Source organism: Nesoenas mayeri (genome assembly GCF_963082525.1).
Source record: "Nesoenas mayeri genome assembly, chromosome: 3".
NCBI lineage: Eukaryota > Metazoa > Chordata > Aves > Columbiformes > Columbidae > Nesoenas > Nesoenas mayeri.
This window is the reverse complement of record NC_137544.1, coordinates 49,090,363-49,108,942: the sequence shown is the minus strand read 5'-3', so window position 1 is coordinate 49,108,942 and position 18,580 is coordinate 49,090,363.

The following is an 18,580-nucleotide window of genomic DNA, read 5'->3' as shown; positions in this document are numbered from 1 at the left end:
AGTTGATAAAACACACGTGTTTATGAGGAAGCGTGCTCTCTCCTACTTTCTGTCCTTTTTTTAAATGCAGATGTCTGCTTGTGGAGGATGTACTGTTTTTCACTCCCTAGATGCACGTATGACAAGGTCAGATGCAATTCCTTTTCTTGATAACCTTTTGTGCGTGAGGTGCTTTGCAGTACTTGCTACAGCTGTGTGTCCATGCAGGTTGGTTAAGAGTGGAGTACACAGTGGATGGGCAGGTATGTAACATGGCGATAGGAAGCAGAGCAAATGAACTGTTTGTTGTCTATGGTGAATACTGCGGTGCATGGAGAGAAGGGCACGTGGATGTGGCAGGTGGTGTTTCTGCATAGGCTGTCCTGCTGCAGTGTCCATGGCTTCATGGGACTGTCATAGTCCCAAATTCTGCTGATACTTTGCCATTAGATGTAAAAGTATATGTGTGAGAAAAGAACTTGGCATTTTTGGCACAAGTAGTTTAGTTTTAAAATGTGACTATTGATTTATTGGTTCCTTAAACTGTTGCTGATGATGTTTGCTGTACAAATATTCACAACTGGCCTTTTCAATGGCTCCCAGATTGTGCAAATGGTTTTTGGAGGGGAAACTAATTAGCTTATTTGCATACTCAAACAAAAAAGTCTTGCCTCTTTGTGGCTCTCAGGCACACAGTCCTCTTTTTTTTTTCCATAGGATTGTTATGGATATGTACTTCCAGGGATTGTACCGTCAGCCTGTACCATTCATGCATTTTGCAGTGTTCATAACTGAATGCATTCGAGGCTGCAAGTGGTACACGTGCTGCTCTGAATGCTCCTTCTCAGATGTCTCCTGCTTCTGGTAACCCATATTCTGCAGCTGGAGGCTGCACTCTGGGCACCGCATGAATGGCACATCTTGTGTTCCAGTGAGCCGGAGTGAACGTGATTCTAGGTTAAAATCAAATGTGACATTTCCTAAATGTGTGAGTCTAAACTAGTTACAGCACTAAAAAGTGGAGCCTGTGAGTGCTTTCTGTGTGCTATTTCTCAGCGATTTCTGGCCTGTTTTACTGGGGGCGGCAGGGAGGTTGAATGTGCTTTTATAATCCTGATTACACCTGCAAAACTGAGAGTAGGGAGAAAATAAACCAGTGCCACCTCATCACTTAAGGGTGCAAAAGGCTTGCCCTTACAGTAGCAAAAATCCACTTTTCTTGTTCCAAGGTGAGGGTATCCAGCGTACGGCCAGTGGCCTAGATAAGACCTGGCAGCACAGCTCCTCAAATTGCAGCCTGCTCATCCCATCTCTGCTCTTCTTCCCCAGTGTCCTCGCAGTCACAGTGAGAGCAGGCAGTGACCCAGATGCTCTGCTCTGAAAGTGCCATTTGTTTCTAGTACTCAGTGGGCTGGCAAATTTGATGAGTGGCTACACATGCATCCATCACAGGACCAAAATACACGTCCTCTGTATTGTAGGGTGTATCAAATAAGTGACTGCTGACAGGGCCAGTACCTGCTCACACACCCTGTGAGATGTGTGTGTGTGTAGGATACCCTGCCCTCCGAACATGGAAGGATTTATCAAGCTGCCAGATGCAGAAGCTGGCTATAACAATTTTTTTTGACTGCTTAAGCTTTCCAGGGGCTAACGGGCAAGCTATGAAAAAAGAATAAGGGTAAAGACCTTTTTCCACTTCTGTTTTTGGCAGGGAGCGCACAGCTGTGTTCTTTCTCTTCTCCTTCTGACTACCACTATATTTCAGAGCCCTTTGGCTACAGACAGAAGTATTACATGTATACATGTAAATATGCATTTATATACAAATAGATATATATATAGAGAGAAAAATCATCATAGATATGTAGGTAGGTATACATATCTATGATTCTTAGGACTGGAGTATAAAACTAGTCCTCTCTCCCCTTGTCCAAGCTGTAACCTCAATTAGTCTTTTTTCTCTGTGGATGCCAAGCCATGGAGACTCATTCAGCATTGCAGAACAGATCGCCATTGCTACATCCCTTCCTCCCTCCACCTGCAGCTTTCCCTCTTGTCTCCCGCTTCTGTTGCCATGGACAACACCTGTGTCCCTCACTCAGGCCAAAATCTGTCCCTCTCTGTTTCCTCTGTCCTTACTCTGAAATCAGCAGATTCTTCCTGCGTACTGTCTGTTGAGAAATACCCTGTGCTATCCAGACCACGCAGTTGAAATTCACACCAAAACACTCATCTGACCTCCTGAATTACTGCAATATCCTTTTCTCTGGCCTCTTCAAATTTTAATTCCATCTGTCCAGAGTGTGTTTTCAAAAGGGATTTGTCCTGCTTCTTCATTTTTTAACAGTGTAACCTGCCCTATGTGTTCCTCTACTGGTTCCTTCATTATTCAGCATGAGGTGCCCACCAAAGCCTCTTCCTCCCTCTCTACAGCCCATCTGTCAGCCAGCTCCAGGAGGGCATCTTTCTCCTCCAGCCACCTGTGATGCCTGTCTCCCCAGAGCACACAAGTTTCTAACAGGAAGTTACGGGGTTTTTGCTGACCTAACCCACCCTATTAATGTTGGCAGGACTGCTCTCTTCTTGTCCTTGTCTCTCCCATAGCTTTCTTTTTTTTTCTGGGATGCAGCTGATGCAGGGTCCCTGCTTGAGGCAGGTCAACACCAATCTTCTGCAGCACTTGTATAAATAGTAAATGCTTGTTGGAGGAATTCTAGACCTTTTTGAGATTAAGGCCTCAACCAGCATCTCCTGTCTATGCAAGCTTTTAAAAATAGGGTTGAGATGCATGGTAATAGCAGCATTGTAACCATGGCAATGCAAAGAAGGCAGGGTTTGCAGGCAGGGATCTCTTACCAGACCAAGTGGCGTGGCTGAGGGCTGGACCAGGGTGACACAGGGGTGAGGTTTCAGGCTCAGGAGGGGGACTCAGAGCCCCAAAGAATATCTGTTTTCCCCCAGCTGGGTCAGGTGGCCTAATAAAAAGAATAAAGTAGGTGTAATTGATCCTGCTTTGAGCAGGGAAGCAGCCTAGATGGTCATTCAAGGTCCCTTTTAATCCTGTAGGTCTGTTTTAACAGGAAGAACTGACTTTTCTCTGTACTGTGTGTTCAAGCATATGCTGGTCTTCTGCTGATACCAACAGAAGGTCTCTGAATATCAAGAAACCAGAATATCCTCATTAAGGATCTGCTCAGAGGATGTGAGAGTAATATATTGCTCTTTGAGGAGAGGCTGACTTTGTGCAGCAATAAAACATGAATATTAAACAGGAAGCCAATGACACTTCTGAAACATGCCTGAGACAGTAATCCAGATGCTGTTTGAGGATATATTATAGCCCTTAAGCCTTATGTCTATGCTACCTTGGTTTTTTTCTACTGCATCTGCATAGTCGGGGGCGGAGGGGGATGGGGGGCCACAGCAAGAGAAAAATCACATTTTGGGTTTTTTTTGGCCTAGTTTCCTGAGGAAGTGGGGGTTAAGCTGTTAACTCAGTCTGTCTGCATGCCAGTCCTCCTCTTTATAACTTTGCAAGCTGTCTCCATCCAGGGAAAGAGCTCCAGGGGCAGCATCAGGGTTCCCTGCCCCTTCTCAGATGCATTAGCTGCTGCAAGGAGATAGGGGGGCAGGGGCAGGGAGCTGCAAACACCCGTGGGGCAGCTGGCCAGTGGCTGCAGCAAGGCTTGCTCAGCAAATATTCCTGGGTACCGGCTACCCTGGGGATGTGGGGGAGTCAGGAGCACTGGGATGCAGCCTGGGAAGGGCTCACGTTGTAAATTTAGCACCACAAGCCCAATCAAGCTGGAAATCCAGTTTCATTAGTTCCACGGCTCAGGCATTTGCTTAATCTTGAGAAACAAAAGACCAGAAAAAGTCAGAGGGGTTATGCTGAATAGTAATGATATCTTAAATCCATAGAATATTTCAGCAAAATAAATGCTTTTGTGTGGCTTTTGTATTACAAATAGGTTTATATTAATGTAGCAGAATCCTAGAATTACATAAACCTTTTGTTAATTCTGGTTCACACTAGGACACTCTCTTTCCAAGGGGAGACCTGATGTATTTAAGGGCAGCATGAAAGAATAGAGACTTGATCCTGTGCTTGAGGCTGAAGTAATTATGTCACTCCAAAATCTTTTCATTTGTACTTCTAGTGTGTCGTCCTGAGAATTTAATTTCCTGTTTTTCATTATGAGAGAGTCTATTTTGGAAGCCACTCGAGAGCAGGATTTTTTGGAAAGTAAACTGTCAAATTTACAGTGACTTCTTTGGGTTGTTATTTATTTTGCTTTCCTGGATATAGAATTCACTAACATGAAATCTCATCAATAAAATAAGTCAATAAACCAGTGAAGTAGCATGAGGGACAGCCCTCTTTTTTTGACTTTTTCCCACCCTCAGTTCATTTGTGATTTTTCCTAGGTTTTGCAATGATGCTTTTCAGAGTTAAAGCTCTTATTCCCTTCTACTTTGCATTGTATGACAACCAAGGACTTTATTTATTTGCTTCACGCCACTTGTCTCACTCTAAAAATCAAAAAAAAAAAAACCAAAACCAGAATGTCATGTTTTCTGTTCTTCCAGTTCCAGTATTCTGGTTTATTTTGAAACTTCCAGAAAAAGATAAAAACAGCTTAGGAAAAATGCTCTCCCAAGCGATCCTTTAAAGAGCAACAAACAAACATTGCAGATTGGTCTTAAAGGCCGGGCTTCCTTTCTGGGGAGGGAGGGAGGTGTCGAGAGAGGATGTTTTCTTCTTAGCTTTACTCTAATCATCCGATCTGGGATTTGATAAGCTCCACAAGTCTGAAAATGCTGCCTCCTCTGGTCTTCCCCCTTCCTGACTCCAAGATGATGAAAGTGAACATGGCAAAACGGAAACAGTTTATTTTCAGCTCGTTGTAGTTAATAATAAGTTTACAGTGCAGTATTTTCATTGTTTGCGTTTTAATCCTGTTGCTATATTCTTTCCTTACTCTGTTTACTTTTTGCTTCATGGCCTTTCTTTGATTTAGAAATATGTTTACAAATAGCTCACCCTTGCAAAATTACAGCCTCTTTTCAATGTTTTTACATTTTACATCAGGAAATGTGACCCTGTGAAGATGGTGTATCTTCTGCAAAGACACACTTTGCATTCCTCCTCCACCCCCCCCCAGCTTGTGGGGCCCAAGTGCAGACTGTACCACCTTTTGTGTTACTCTTGGACAATTTGGGGACTACAATAGTTAGGAAAAACAAATGTACAAAATATACAGTGATTAATCCATTAAAGTGTTACATGTACAAGATATAGATATTATTTGGCATACTCAAAATTAGCTAAAATCTCTGAATCAAAAGCTACAAGAAGTTCTTAGTAATGCACAGTTCTCTTCCCCCCGCCCAGTTTGTCCCAAGAGTATAAGATACACGCTGAATTTTTTATACCTTTAAAGCCCGGAAGTAAATTGGCCAGGACTTGAGACTGTTTCTTCCCATGTGTGTATTTTTTATGATTTCTTGCACAATGGGAATGGCTGACATTATGGGTACTATAGTATTGCAACATTAGCATATATATTCTAGCTATACTGTATAAGTTCATAGTACATCATGAATATAATGTCCTTAATTAAAACCTTGTACACTGATTAAAGTACAAATGTGTTTATCACAGAAGTAAGGTTCTCCCTTAAGAAGAAGGGAAAAAAATTGCTCATCAAAACAATGGTTTATGAAAACACATTTTTTTATATAGAAACCTATTTTTACATTGCAATCTAAGTGCACTGCTACATGGCCTTTACTGCTTCTGCAGAGGGTTTCTAAATATGCTGTTTAGCCAGTTTCTGTTAAAGGTACTTTAGGGTCAATCCTGTATCTTCAGAAGAAAAACATTTTCTTCTTTGAGACAAACTGCAAAATCAATTATTAAAACAAAAGCTTCTAAAATCTTATATTATGCTTGCTTTTTTTCCTTGCTGTCATTTTTAACTTTCATAATGATGCGAGTGCTTATTTCTGGCCGTTGAAGGGGTTCACTGAAGCTGCTGGGATATCAGGCTGGTAAAGATGTGCAGGCTGGGGGTGCAGGAGGGGACTCAGCCCTGGCTCCAGCCACCTCCTCCCTGCCTCACCGGCTGCCTGTGCCCTCCTGCAGCTCCTCGGTGCCCAGCAGCCTTCCCAGGAGCCAGCACACAGGGTTGAAGAGTGCAAGCTATTTTTAGGACTATGGGCTCCATTCATTTCTTTTTTAAAAAAATATTTGGGGCATACTACTTCTCATTTTTTCTGCAAGGAAAATGCAAACACTCTTCCTGCAATTAATGAAGTAATTTTTCTACTGTTTCGAAAACTAAATATGTTGCTGCCATCACATGCTCCTCCTATGTGAGTAACATTCTCAGTATTGAGCTGGCTAATAGCTTCCCTTATGGATTGCTCAGCTCTCATGATTGCCATGGGCCACCTGACCCAGGGGCTGGCAGTCGGGGTACCCAGTGCTGAGAGTGGCCTTCAGCATTGAGAGACACCTTCTCTCCCAATCAGTGTGGATGGCAAGGAATGCCACAGATTGTGGGACCTTTGCAGAATGGTTTCAAAAGGCAGGACTCAGTAGTGGGCGATGAGTGTCCTCATGTTTGCCTTTGTGTTGCTGGCACCCTCGCGATGTTGTGCTCCGCTTGCTCACCTCAGCCACTGGCTGTATCATCGAGTGTTTCTCAATGCTTTGGGCACCTTCTGATTTGTTGCAACTGCCTCTGCTGCCTCTCTGTATGCATCTTCAGGCTCTACCTGTACTGGCAGTTTCCATGCAGGAGTGCTTGGTTAGATGTTTTCAGTTCTCAGCTCACAGAAACATAGAACAGAAACATAGAATGTCCTGAGTTGGAAGTGACCTACAAGGATCATGGAGTCCAGCTCCTGTCCCTGCATATGAGAATCTCACAGTTCACACCATGTGTCTGAGGGTGTTGTACAATGGCTTCTTGAACACTGGGGCTGTGACTTCCTCCCTGGGGAGCCTGTTCCAGTGCTCCACCACCCTCTGGGTGAAGTATCTTTTCCTAATGTCCAGCCTGAACCTCTCCTGGCACATCTTCCTGCCATTCCCTCAGGTAAAGCTCGTTTTATGCTGTCAGCTCTCTGCTGTGTTACAGTGCAAGCTGATGACTGGAAAAGCAGCTATTAATGTAAGGAACATTTAGTTTAGTTTATCCTGCTTGAAAGTTGAGAGACGACCAAGGTGCTAATATATCTGATCCTGAGCTTTCAATATCGAGGGGCTGAAGCTGCCTGTGGGAGCTAAGCATCCCAGGGAGAAGGAGAACAAGCAGCGTGTTTTGTCAGGACTGGAAGCTACAGGACACAGGGACCAGCTGACAGCAGCACATCTGCTGAAGATAAGTCAATAGATCCGATGTGTGAGGAGATTAAAGTGGCACAGAAAAGCAGCAGTTCAGCTTATGATCTTTAACACAGTTTGTGGGGTTTTTCTCTTCATAGCTCTATTACATAAAAGTAGAAAAATTTCCAGCAGAGCCTCTGTATTTTCCTGATTTATTTCCCCCCCTCCCCCCGCCATGTTTCCTGTTTCTTAGGACTTGTTGCCACTGCAGCAGTGACTTTGCATCTGAGTTCCTCCTGCTCCAAACAGAAAGGGCAGCAGTTTGAAAGATATATTTTTAGACAATCGCAAGTTGGATGGTGCAGACAAATGGGGTTTTTTTGAAACTACTAATCTCTTTCAGGACTCCTTTATGAGAGGGGACCTAGTTATACTTATTTACAACCATGCAGCTGCACAAAGCTTTCAAGTAACTGTTTTAGAAATCCAGTGACTTTCACATGAAAAAATGCAGGGTTCTTGTCCTGTAGCCACCGTCCTCTTTCCAACTTTTGGCATGGGCAGAAGAACCACTAGAATGGTGGTGTTTAATCTTGGCGGACTCTTCTAATGGTATTGCTGGGTTTTCTAGGGGTTGGGTTTTTTTCCTCCCTCTGCTAGTATCCAGGCTTGTGTCTGTCCTCTGTGCAAGAGTTGCTTTCTGTGGGAGCTCCCTCTTTCTGCTACTCAGCTGTCTCCTCTCTGTTGATGACTGAGCTTTTTTCATATCGTGGGCCTGTTATCTGGGACCCTCGCCTAGCAAGGAGTAGTTTCAAGATAACAGGGAGGCTTCTGTCTCTGTCTAAGAACAAGCCTATAAACTTCCCTTAAATTTTGAATGTTTCATTGTTGGAAAACTTTCAGATGTTCACAGGATAAGGAGTCTTTATATGTAATCTGGCATTGCACAACAAAAGATTGCTTCATGTAAGTTAAGATGTGCAGTTGCTTTATAAACCGGCCATATAAAGTCAGCATGCAGGAGGTTGTTTTTCTTCTTGTGTTTGACATTTCTTTTAGAAAGTTGTTTGTTTGTTTGTTTTTTGGTTTTTAGTAGGATTAGAAATCTTAAGGTGGTAGGAATATGTGGAAAATGCTATGCTGTAGGCAAAACAGAACATTCACACCTCCATACATTTGCTTGAACACCAGTGTCAGCAGCCTGCTGGGCACCTGAATCCTCAACCTGCCTAAAAAGGGTGACTCAAGACTCTCTTACTGTAGGGCCATAGTGACCTACTACTGAAAAATACTCTCTGGGTTGTCTATGGCCCCAAATCTATGTAATACAATGTGTTGTAAAACAAACATGAATTATATTGGAACATACGAAAAAGGAAGGCTATGGATCTGCAGACTAAGCAACTCTTTCTCTACAGGGTAGATCCAGCTCATTTACAGGTTACACATCCTGACCCAGATATGTTCATTTGTAAACTGTTCTCCAACCTGGAAATCTTCTTCTTCCCAGTTTTTGACAAGTGAAATAGCAGCCGGAGAATCAGAGATGCTGCTTCTACTTAAGGTTTTTTTTCTGTGTTTAAGTATCATAAATGGAATTGCGTCTACTAGCATTTGAAAAGTGTTTAAGACTTCAGGCAGCCACTTCCTCCAGCTGGGTGAAGCTCACATGAACTGCAACAACTGCAACATGTCCCACACCAGAATCCCCCATGCAACTGTTTTGATGCCTTAAATCACGTTTTTATTTGTTTTTATCTGTTTCAAGTTTTTCTTCATCAAACTTCACTGCAGCACTGCAAGCGTGTGTTTGGATACCATGTATCACAGTATCACAGTATCTTTGGGACTGGAAGGGACCTCAAAAGATCATCTAGTCCAATCCCCCTGCTAAGGCAGGAACGCCTAGGTGAGGTCGCACAGGAACATGTCCAGGCAGGTCTTGAATGTCTCCAGAGAAGGAGACTCCACAACCTCCCTGGGCAGCCTGTTCCAGTGTTCCGTCACCCTTACTGAGAAGAAGTTTTTTCTCAAATTTAAGTGGAACCTCTTGTGTTCCAGCTTGATCCCATTAACCCTTGTCCTATCATTGTTTGCCACTGAGAAGAGCCTGGCTCCATCCTCATGGCACTCACCCTTTATATGTTTATAAACATTAATAAGGTCACCCCTCAGTCTCCTCCAAACTAAAGAGCCCCAGCTCTCTCAGCCTTTCCTCATAAGGGAGATGCTCCACTCCCTTAATCATCTTTGTTGCCCTACGCTGGACCCTCTCCAGCAGTTCCCTGTCCTTCTTGAACTGAGAGGCCCAGAACTGGACACAATATTCCAGGTGTGGTCTCACCAGGGCAGAGTAGAGGGGAAGGAGAACCTTTCTCGATCTACTAACCACCCCCCTTCTAATACACTCCAGGATGCCATTGGCCTTCCTGACCTGTGCTTACATCCCACAGTTTTGCAGACAAGTCATCTGATCCTGTACACAGAAGTCCACCTTTAAGCCTTAAATCATGTTTTTATTTGTTTTAAACAGAGAGTCAATTATCACTGAGCAGTTTTTGCTTTAATAAAAAATCAGGGTGTTTGCAGGTTCACACCAAGAACTGTTCATGGTGGACTTGATCTAAAGATCCTTGAAGTTGGGAGGTGTTAATGGATGTGGGAACGCAGGCTTGAGAAAAAAAGCAGTTACTGTGTCTGTCGTCAGTGATTTCTCTTTTGCCAGTAGAAGTAAACTTCATTCTGCTCCCAGTATGAACTAACAAAAGTATATCTGGAAGCTAATGAGAAAAAACAGGGGTTGTCTTATGAAGCAGGCAATGTCATGAAACCAAACACACAAATGATGTGTGGTTATGCTACTCACCACATTATGTTTCACAAAATGCTTTTTTTTCTTTGCAAAAAGGAAGTAATTTCTACATAAGACTACATAAAAACACTGCTGGTATATGTGCAACATTGGGAGAAGGGTATGGTTTTGTGGTGAAAAATATCCAATTTGTTGGTGCTGCTTGCAGGAAAAGGCTGTTCTTGACAGAAGGTAACTCCCAAGAGTATTTTGTTATTCTTTGAAGTTTCAAATCAAGTATCTTTGAGATTCAAAGCAACTTTTCATGTCTGTTGGTGTGCTAAGTATTTTACCATGTCTTACCATTTAGGAGGAGGTGCTTGGACAGCTTTTATTTGGACACCACTTCCCTATTTTTTGGGGGTGACCCTGTTGTATATGTTTTAGACTGGGATATGGGTAGCAAGTTGCAGCTACTTGTGGGAAGCTGGTGTTGCTTAAATCTAATACTATTCAATTGATCGTACTCTAGAATAGCCTCATTCTGTATTTGATTTTAGATGGCAAGCGGAAGGCGCATTCAATGTGTTTTTTTCAGAAAAGGTTTTAATTCTTAACACTCTTCCTTCACCTGCAACTTCTCCTTTCCCCATTCTTTCCTTGGCTGGGATAACAAATAAGCCTAAACATTTACTGTATGCCATCCAGCTGGTGCCAGCAGCCTGTTGGATACTACCACATACCTTTGTACACTTATAGCCAACTCTGCATAACCAAAGCAAATCAAAACTTTTTATGGTAAATGCCTTCTTTAAAGAACTGTTTGTGTAAATAGACTTATGTGAAAGAAGCACACCTTTCACTGAATAGTCGGATGGCTACTTCCAGGTTTTCATTTTTCCCAAGCACAGAAACTTGGTAAGGCTTGTGGTCTTCCATTAGTAATTCTGGACAGAAAACCCTTTTGTCACCTCTTCTATCTGTTATACTAATTGTAAAAGAAGCTAAAATTGGTGTGTTCATTTAATTTACACCTCCTATGCTGTATTCTCCAAAGTCAGCAAAGCTTTTCTGAAAAGTGCTGATCAGAATCTCGAGATAAGTAACATTATCCAAAGCCTTCAAGAAAAAGGAATATTCCTCCTACATGGTTAGGTAGAATGAAAATCATGAAGAGTAACAGTGAGTTCTGTACAGACCCCAGACTGAATACAAAGAAAGAGTGAATAATCCTTGGTTTTCTCTGCAAGCCATGTCCAGCCCTCACCCCTATTTATGCACCAAAAAATATTCCCTTCTCTCACTCTGCCATATCTACCTCCAATAACTCATCTCCTTTTTAGCTAGAGAGACAGGGCATGTTTTGCATCGTCTTCTAAAATCAAGCAAAAAGCATCCCCTGGAAAATTTTCAAGCTTTCTACCTGCCACCCTCAAAGTTCAAAAGATCTTGCAAGGCTCAAAACGTGGTAAATTTTTACCCTTTTACTTGGCCCTTTTGCTAGTTTTTGTCATATGTGGTCTCATCTGAGGGCCTGGACTAGACTCCTTTAGCATGGATTTAAGGGAGCTGCCTGCAATCTGGTGCCATAACAGGGGAGGTTTGCTGTTGGTTGAAACCAGCACTGCAGCCAAATAAGCTGTCCCTCAAATCCATCTGCCATCCTTTCCTCCCTTTTTTCCCTGGTGCCAACAGAGGCTTTTTTTTTTCTCCGGCTACTTTGCAAACTTTAGAATTCACCCAATTCATTTGAATCCCCGTTGCTACCCTTGCCCTGTTTGGTGCACAGGCATTTGTGCTGGAGGGAGGGAAAAAGGCAGAGAAGGGGTGAGCGCTACTAGGGCCACATCCTGAAGCTCCACACTAGTGCTGGGGGTGTGCTCAGCCCCTTTTGGCAGTGGAGCCAGTCCCTGTCTTTCAAGTATTCTATGAGACTGGCAGCTTGGAGTACAATTTCCCATACTTGTCACTTCTCTGGGGAAATTATTAAATCAGTCTCTTGGTGTAGAAGAAAATAATGAGCTAATCCGGGGTTGAGGTGCTATTGGATTGTTTCAGACCTGGCTCTTCTCTTAAGCCCCAAGCTTTTCTGCATGCAGATGTTATCCAATTAGGTCGGAAGCAGAAAGAGAGTTTCTAGGCTTGATTTTTTTCTTTCTAGGCCAAATGCCTGGAAGCTAGGGAGGGAAATGGATGGCACTGGAATAATAACCACCTTCCCTGAGTTTGAGCAAAGCACTTAAGACCCATCTTTTTTCCAGTGTTTTCACAAATTCTGCCAAGCTGTACAAAAGTTGTTGGGGGAGGAGGGAGTGTTGTTTTGTTTGTTTTTTTTCTTTATTCCTGGGTATACCCAGGTTTTTTCTCAACCACTAAGCAGAGAAAGCAAGCAGAGAACACAACACTTGGGTTTGTAGTTAAGTGACTAAAAATGTCTGTTCCTAAAATCTTTCACAACAGCCTCTTCTGATTTGTAATGATTTTTTTCTTTTTGTTTTTTCATTCTCTCCCCGCCCTGAACTCTCCACCCAAAATTCAGTCTCAGCCTTATGAGATCAGAGGTCTACTTGCTAATCGAGATTTAGAGCAGTATAATCCAGTTACCTTGTTTTAAGGAAGATTTGTTTGGTTATTCCTTAATAGAAATTTTATTTTCTTCGCTACTTTTCATGTAACAATGACCAATAAAAGTAATTTGACCTAAGAAGTCATGGGCCCTTCCTTTCCTGCGGGTGCCTACAGCATCCTTCAGGAGATGTGCCAGTGCAAAGATCTGCAGCTGAGGCAGGTTTTTGCGATCAATAATGCAGGGCTCCAAGTCATCTGTGTATAGCTGTAAAGTTACTCATCCAGCAGTAATTTCACAGATGCCTCCCTCATGGAAAATTCAGCCATGTACATGGCGGGGGGAATGGGAGTTTAAAGCAGTTCAAATTCAGTCTGGCTTCACCTGGGCACTAAAATGTGTGTCCTTCACCATTTGCTGTACAGTTGCTGCTCCCAAACCTGAACACCAGCAGAATCATAGCTCCTCCATCTTCTAGCAGCTTACAAACTAAACGTTTTAACATCATTGTCAGTCTGTGCTCCGTGAGTTGTTCTTTCAAAGATTTTGCCTAAAGGAAAAATAAGGAGCAGCTGTCATTTGAAATTTACTCGGGGTTGGCAAAATGATGGCATTTGTCGCTTCTGCTCTCCATCTTCTACAAAGTGGCCCTAGTGTGTGTTGAACTGGATATTGCATTGACTTACTTCTGCTCCCTCTTTGTTCTCCTAGAGAACACCGAGTCATTAATATAGTCTAAAAATGCTGTGTGGCGCAACCCCATTTATTTTTCTTTGTGTATTTTTCAAGCAAGGATGCTGTCAAGAGCCTTATGTGCATCATATTTCAAAACCAGTTTGTTAAAGAAAAATCGCTAAGAGATACTGGGTTGACCAATTTTTTAGGACTGGATCTAAAATAATTGGCACACTTGCTGTATGCTGCTGTGCACTTCATTGTTGTTGACTTCATTTCCGTGAAGCCTGAATATCTGTTGTGTCAGTGACCATGATGTGTCTGAGCAGTCTGAGGGAGTCCTGCAATTATTTTAATATTTTGCATAATGCCAGTGGAATTTAATAATAAGTTTTGAAGGTTCAAATCCAATTACCTCTTTCCCTAAAACAGGAAAAACAGTAGAAGTTTGGTGATAAATGTTAGCAGAGTGAGAAAGAATTGTAACATAATTTATGGTGTACCACTCACTAATTTTTTTTCCCTTTCTCTTATTTTACAGGGCATGTTTTCAAGCCATTTCTGAGGAAATGTGGTAAACGTGAACTTGCTCTCTTTGGGGGGGAAATTCTGGTAAGTTGATGCCATCTTGATCAATTTTCATTTTCAATGAGAATTTCAGAAAGATTGTTTTAGCTTTTTTCAGTTTGATGTGTTTTAGCTGAGGGGAAATATAGAACCATAGTTGATGATATGTGTTTTTCTTTCTCTGGTATGGAGACTCACAGTATGAGAAGCATTGACAGAAAACAGCATGCTAGGCCTTAGGGCGAGGAATGTAGTTTCATTTGCTCCAGTGGCATCTGTTTATTGTGTGTGTAGCTGTTATATTCTGCTGACGAGTGGCTGAGCTAAAACCTAGAGTAGAAGAAACACAAAGGCCTGATTTAGAAACAAGGGAAATGAAAAAGTGTGCTAGTGGTATAAAACATCAGGAGCAAAAATAATATAGAAATGTAAAAATATGTAGATATGTAAAAATAACTCATAAAGTGGCGGGGGTGTTCATTCATTCCAAAATCTTCCTATCCATTCCCAGAACATCTGACTGGCACACATGCCACGTGGAGGCAGGATGATTTCCTTATGCCTGAGAGATAAGGAGGTAGTTAATGCTCCTGTGTGCTATATCAGTTTTCCTATTCCTCCTCTTCATCCCACTTGACAAAGCTTTGCTGCTTCCCTGGCTGTTTTGTGTGCAACACTTCCAGAGGCACCAGCTTCCTACAGACTTCTGGTCCTGCAGGCGCTGTGGGAATACGGCACGTCACATGTGATGTGTCTGTGCTGCTGAGCTGCCCTGCTGGGAGGAGAAGGAGGCAGAGAAGGATGAGAGGTAATTAGTGACATGCCCCAACTGGAGGGAAGTAATCCTGAGAAGACTCTTCCAACCTGAAAAAAAAAAAAGGCAGCAGATTTGGAGCAGTTTATAGGCTTGTCTTTCTTTGCCCTCCAGTAGACTGTCAATATACACAGTTCTGGTTGGTGCCAAGCAATCGCCATCACCCTTGGGAAAAAAAAGGCCAGCAGAAGATTGTGTCCATCCTTTCTCTTGGCTGAGCGGGTTATTGGACTGGTGTTTTTTTCTTCAGCCAGTATGTGCAGATTCCAGATGAAAACTGGCTTATTCTCCACTGGCAGAAGACTTCAGAGTCAGATAGCCTGCAGGGTAGAAAACTGAAAATCAAAGACTGGCTCTGTGAGAACACTTGTTCTTTTCTGCCATTAAAAAAAAAAAAAAAGAAAACAGATGTTGTTACATCACACAGAAAGATCTGGATTAGCTAGCAGATGTTTAAATGTAGATCGTTTAGCGTTCTGCAGAATGTATAGTCTTAAAGATAAGAAAACATAAGAAAACCAAGATCAGAATTTTACAAAGAAGTTGGCCAAATGCACAAAAGGTCCTGTGCAGTGGTAGCTGGGTAAACCCTACTGTAGCTCATTCTTTTAAGCATTTTTCTTTCTACAGTTTGGATTTTCTGACAATTGGGTGTGTTTTAAGTTTGCACCTATATCCACATACTGGGAAATATGAACAACAATTATTTAACTGAAATTTGGTTGGAGGGCCGAAGATGAGACACAGACCAGCAACATGAGCTCATTAGTCCATGAGATTTTGTTCTGACTTCTGTTACTGCAAAATAGGGTAGGATCTAGATCTAATTTTCTTTTTGGTGGTAATAATGATACTTCAATCTTAAAAGATTTCCAGTATCCCTACAGATTGGCTGATCTTTGTGTGGGGTGTGAAAAAGCTAGGGTGCTCACAGGTCAAGGAGTAGAGTCATAATTCGGAATTAGTGATGCCATGTAATACCAAGAAAAAAAAATTTATCAGCAGACCTCATAGTCAGATTGTTGTGTTTTAATTTCCCTTCAAAGATACATCTGCTGAAGCCAGCCTAGCCTCCATGATTGGCCTTAATAAAAGAGCACAGCTCAAAAGCAGCGAGAGAGAAAGCAGCAGCATGTTTCTTAGAATCACAGAATATTTTTGGTTGGAAGAAATTGCCAGATGTCGTCTTGTTCAAACCCCCAGCTGAAACAGGTCCTATAAGGCCATGTTGCTCAGGGCCTTGGTTTTCAAAATTCAACTAGATGCCAAGGCTGGAAACAATATGGCCTCTGTGGGCACCTGTTCCCATGTCTGACCATCCTGAGGGTGAAAAAGTGCTTCCTTGGTGCTTCGTGTTGATGTTACTCACTGTCGATCAGTGTAGACTTTGCATCTTCTCTGCCTGTGAGAGGACCCCAAAGGAAACGTAATGTCACACAAATGCAGTAAACTTGTTAGCAGCAAAAAACCCAAAACCATGGGGCGGGGGAGGGGGGAGAACACAAACAAAAACAAAACAAAAAACCAAACGCACAAAAAAACCAAACAAACCCACCACCAAAATGTGGTTTACAGAGGTTCTACTTAGACGGTGTTTCTCAACCTATAGTTCATGAGTTCATGTTCAGACTTGACTTGGTTGAATCTCAAAATTTGGGAGAAGGTTAGCTAACAAATGCTTCTGAAAACTACCTGATTTCCTGACTTGCTTAGAGATATAAGCCAATGAAAAGAAACACTTCTCACTGCTAGATTGAAAACATAACGGAATTTCTTTAAGTCAGTATAAGCTGTGCTTGTACCACTCCGTGCTCCAGGATTTTGCCCTAGAATTTAATATTGTTTTCCTGAAGTCATTATAATATGTAAACAGATCCCAAAATTTTTGTTTGTTTTTCACAGAATCACAGAATGTTAGGGATTGGAAGGGACCTCAAAAGACCATCTAGTCCAATCCCCCTGTCAGAGGGGATTCACAACTCTTCCTTCCCCTCTTCCCACTTCAAGCTGCTTGCAAAATCTTATTTTGAGGTAAAAAAATCAGGAACCTTGAGTTTCTGACCCTACTGTAGGTTTGCCTATGGCATTCCAGATTCTCAGAGAGATTTAAAATAATTACAAGAAATGTAAGACAAGAAAACAGTTTTGCCCAGTCTTTGTCCATAACCCGCTGAATCCAAGAAGGACTGGACATGAAGAGAATATTCTGAATTTATCTTGACATAGCAGCTGAGCTCAGAGGCTCAGCAGTTATTTATTCATTTTGTATCAAAGTCCTAGACAAGGTCATGCAGCCTCCAGATCAAATATTCATAGTGGTTTTAGGAGCTGATTAGAGAAATATACTTGAATGCTGGGAGGGAAATCTTGGCTGAATTTAAAACTTCTTCAGCTAAGAGCTGATGATATCTTGCTGAGCAGTGTGAGAAGAGACCTCTTTTGATGAGATTTCTGTAAAGCAGCCTTGTGGATGTCAGAGCAGATATTTGTGTGGCACTACAGGTTTGACCTGCCTTGCGTTGAGCACAGAGTGCAGCAGGCACTCATGGAACAGCCGTCCATCCACATCAAACACTTACATGGCTGCAAGGAGTCCCAAGAAGCATGGCTGATGTAGGACAGAAAACCTTGGGGCGATCTGTGCTTTATTTTTAGCCCTAGTCAGACTGTTCTTTGCCAGTCTAGACTCCCCTTGAAACTCTTGCCTTTCAGAAGAGGTTTTTAGATTTCTAGGCATGACTTATGCTGTACAGTATGCTGTTCTGTCCCTGTCCTTGTAGACCCTGTAGTTGGTCACAGCCATCAAGATCAGAGGGGCTTCAAGCTGTGAAATAAATAGAAGGGCTGCTGTTCCATAAACCTGACCTGCATCTTCCTGTGCCAGATGTGCCACTGTGTGTTCCTCCTTTTCCTATAGATTTCCTCTACCCAGAAAAGCTGTGAATGCTTCAGACACAGGCCTTGAAGCTGAATATATACCTCGAGGCCTGGAAGTAAACTACTCTTTTCATCATGATTTTAGGCAGAGGTACCTCCCCCACGTTTGAGGCTTTTTGTTGTTTCAGCTGAAATCTGAGATGCTACGCTCCTTTTCACACATTTCTCTGTAGATTAGAAGCAACTAGTCATCTTAAACAATGGTTTTGGTTATTCCTAGTTGCTCGGCTGTATCATGGAAAATCTGGATTTCAGCTCTGAAGACTGGTGTTTTGGTTTGGTTGTTTTTTCCCCCATTAAGAACAGTCACATTTTTCTTCTCTATTTTAAACAAATAGAAATTTAGCAGGCAGTACCTGCTTTGTTTCTTAGAAATTATATAAAAACAGATTTTCAGTATCTTTATGCATATTAAATTTGTTTGCCTTTAGAAAGATTGCAATGCCCTGTGCATTCCTGGGTGTCCAATTTGTATGATACAATTATTTACAACCTTGATGCCTACAAAAAATGCTACTGAAGTTCTCTTGCTGGTTCTTCTTATGTCAGGTTTCTGACATGAAGTATTATAGAGCAACTATGTGTTATCTGCAAACAGCTTGCAAAATGTGCTCTCACTGCAAAAATAACCCGCTATAACTTTTGCTTTTTTACCTGTATTCTGCCATGCCCACAAGAGGCTTTGCCAGAATCATTAGCTGTTCTCTGTAATTAGGGCTGACCTCATGCATTTTAGTCCTATTTCTAGAAGCTTTTCATTTTCCAGAGTCATTAATTTGGGCAATGATGTGCTTCATAATGTGCTTCTGTTGCATATCTTCTTTATCACTTCCTATGGGCTGAAGATTGTTGTGCATCCTTAGGAAGGAAAGTATGTGGAAATGCTTGAGCATTTTAAAATACCTTGGGATT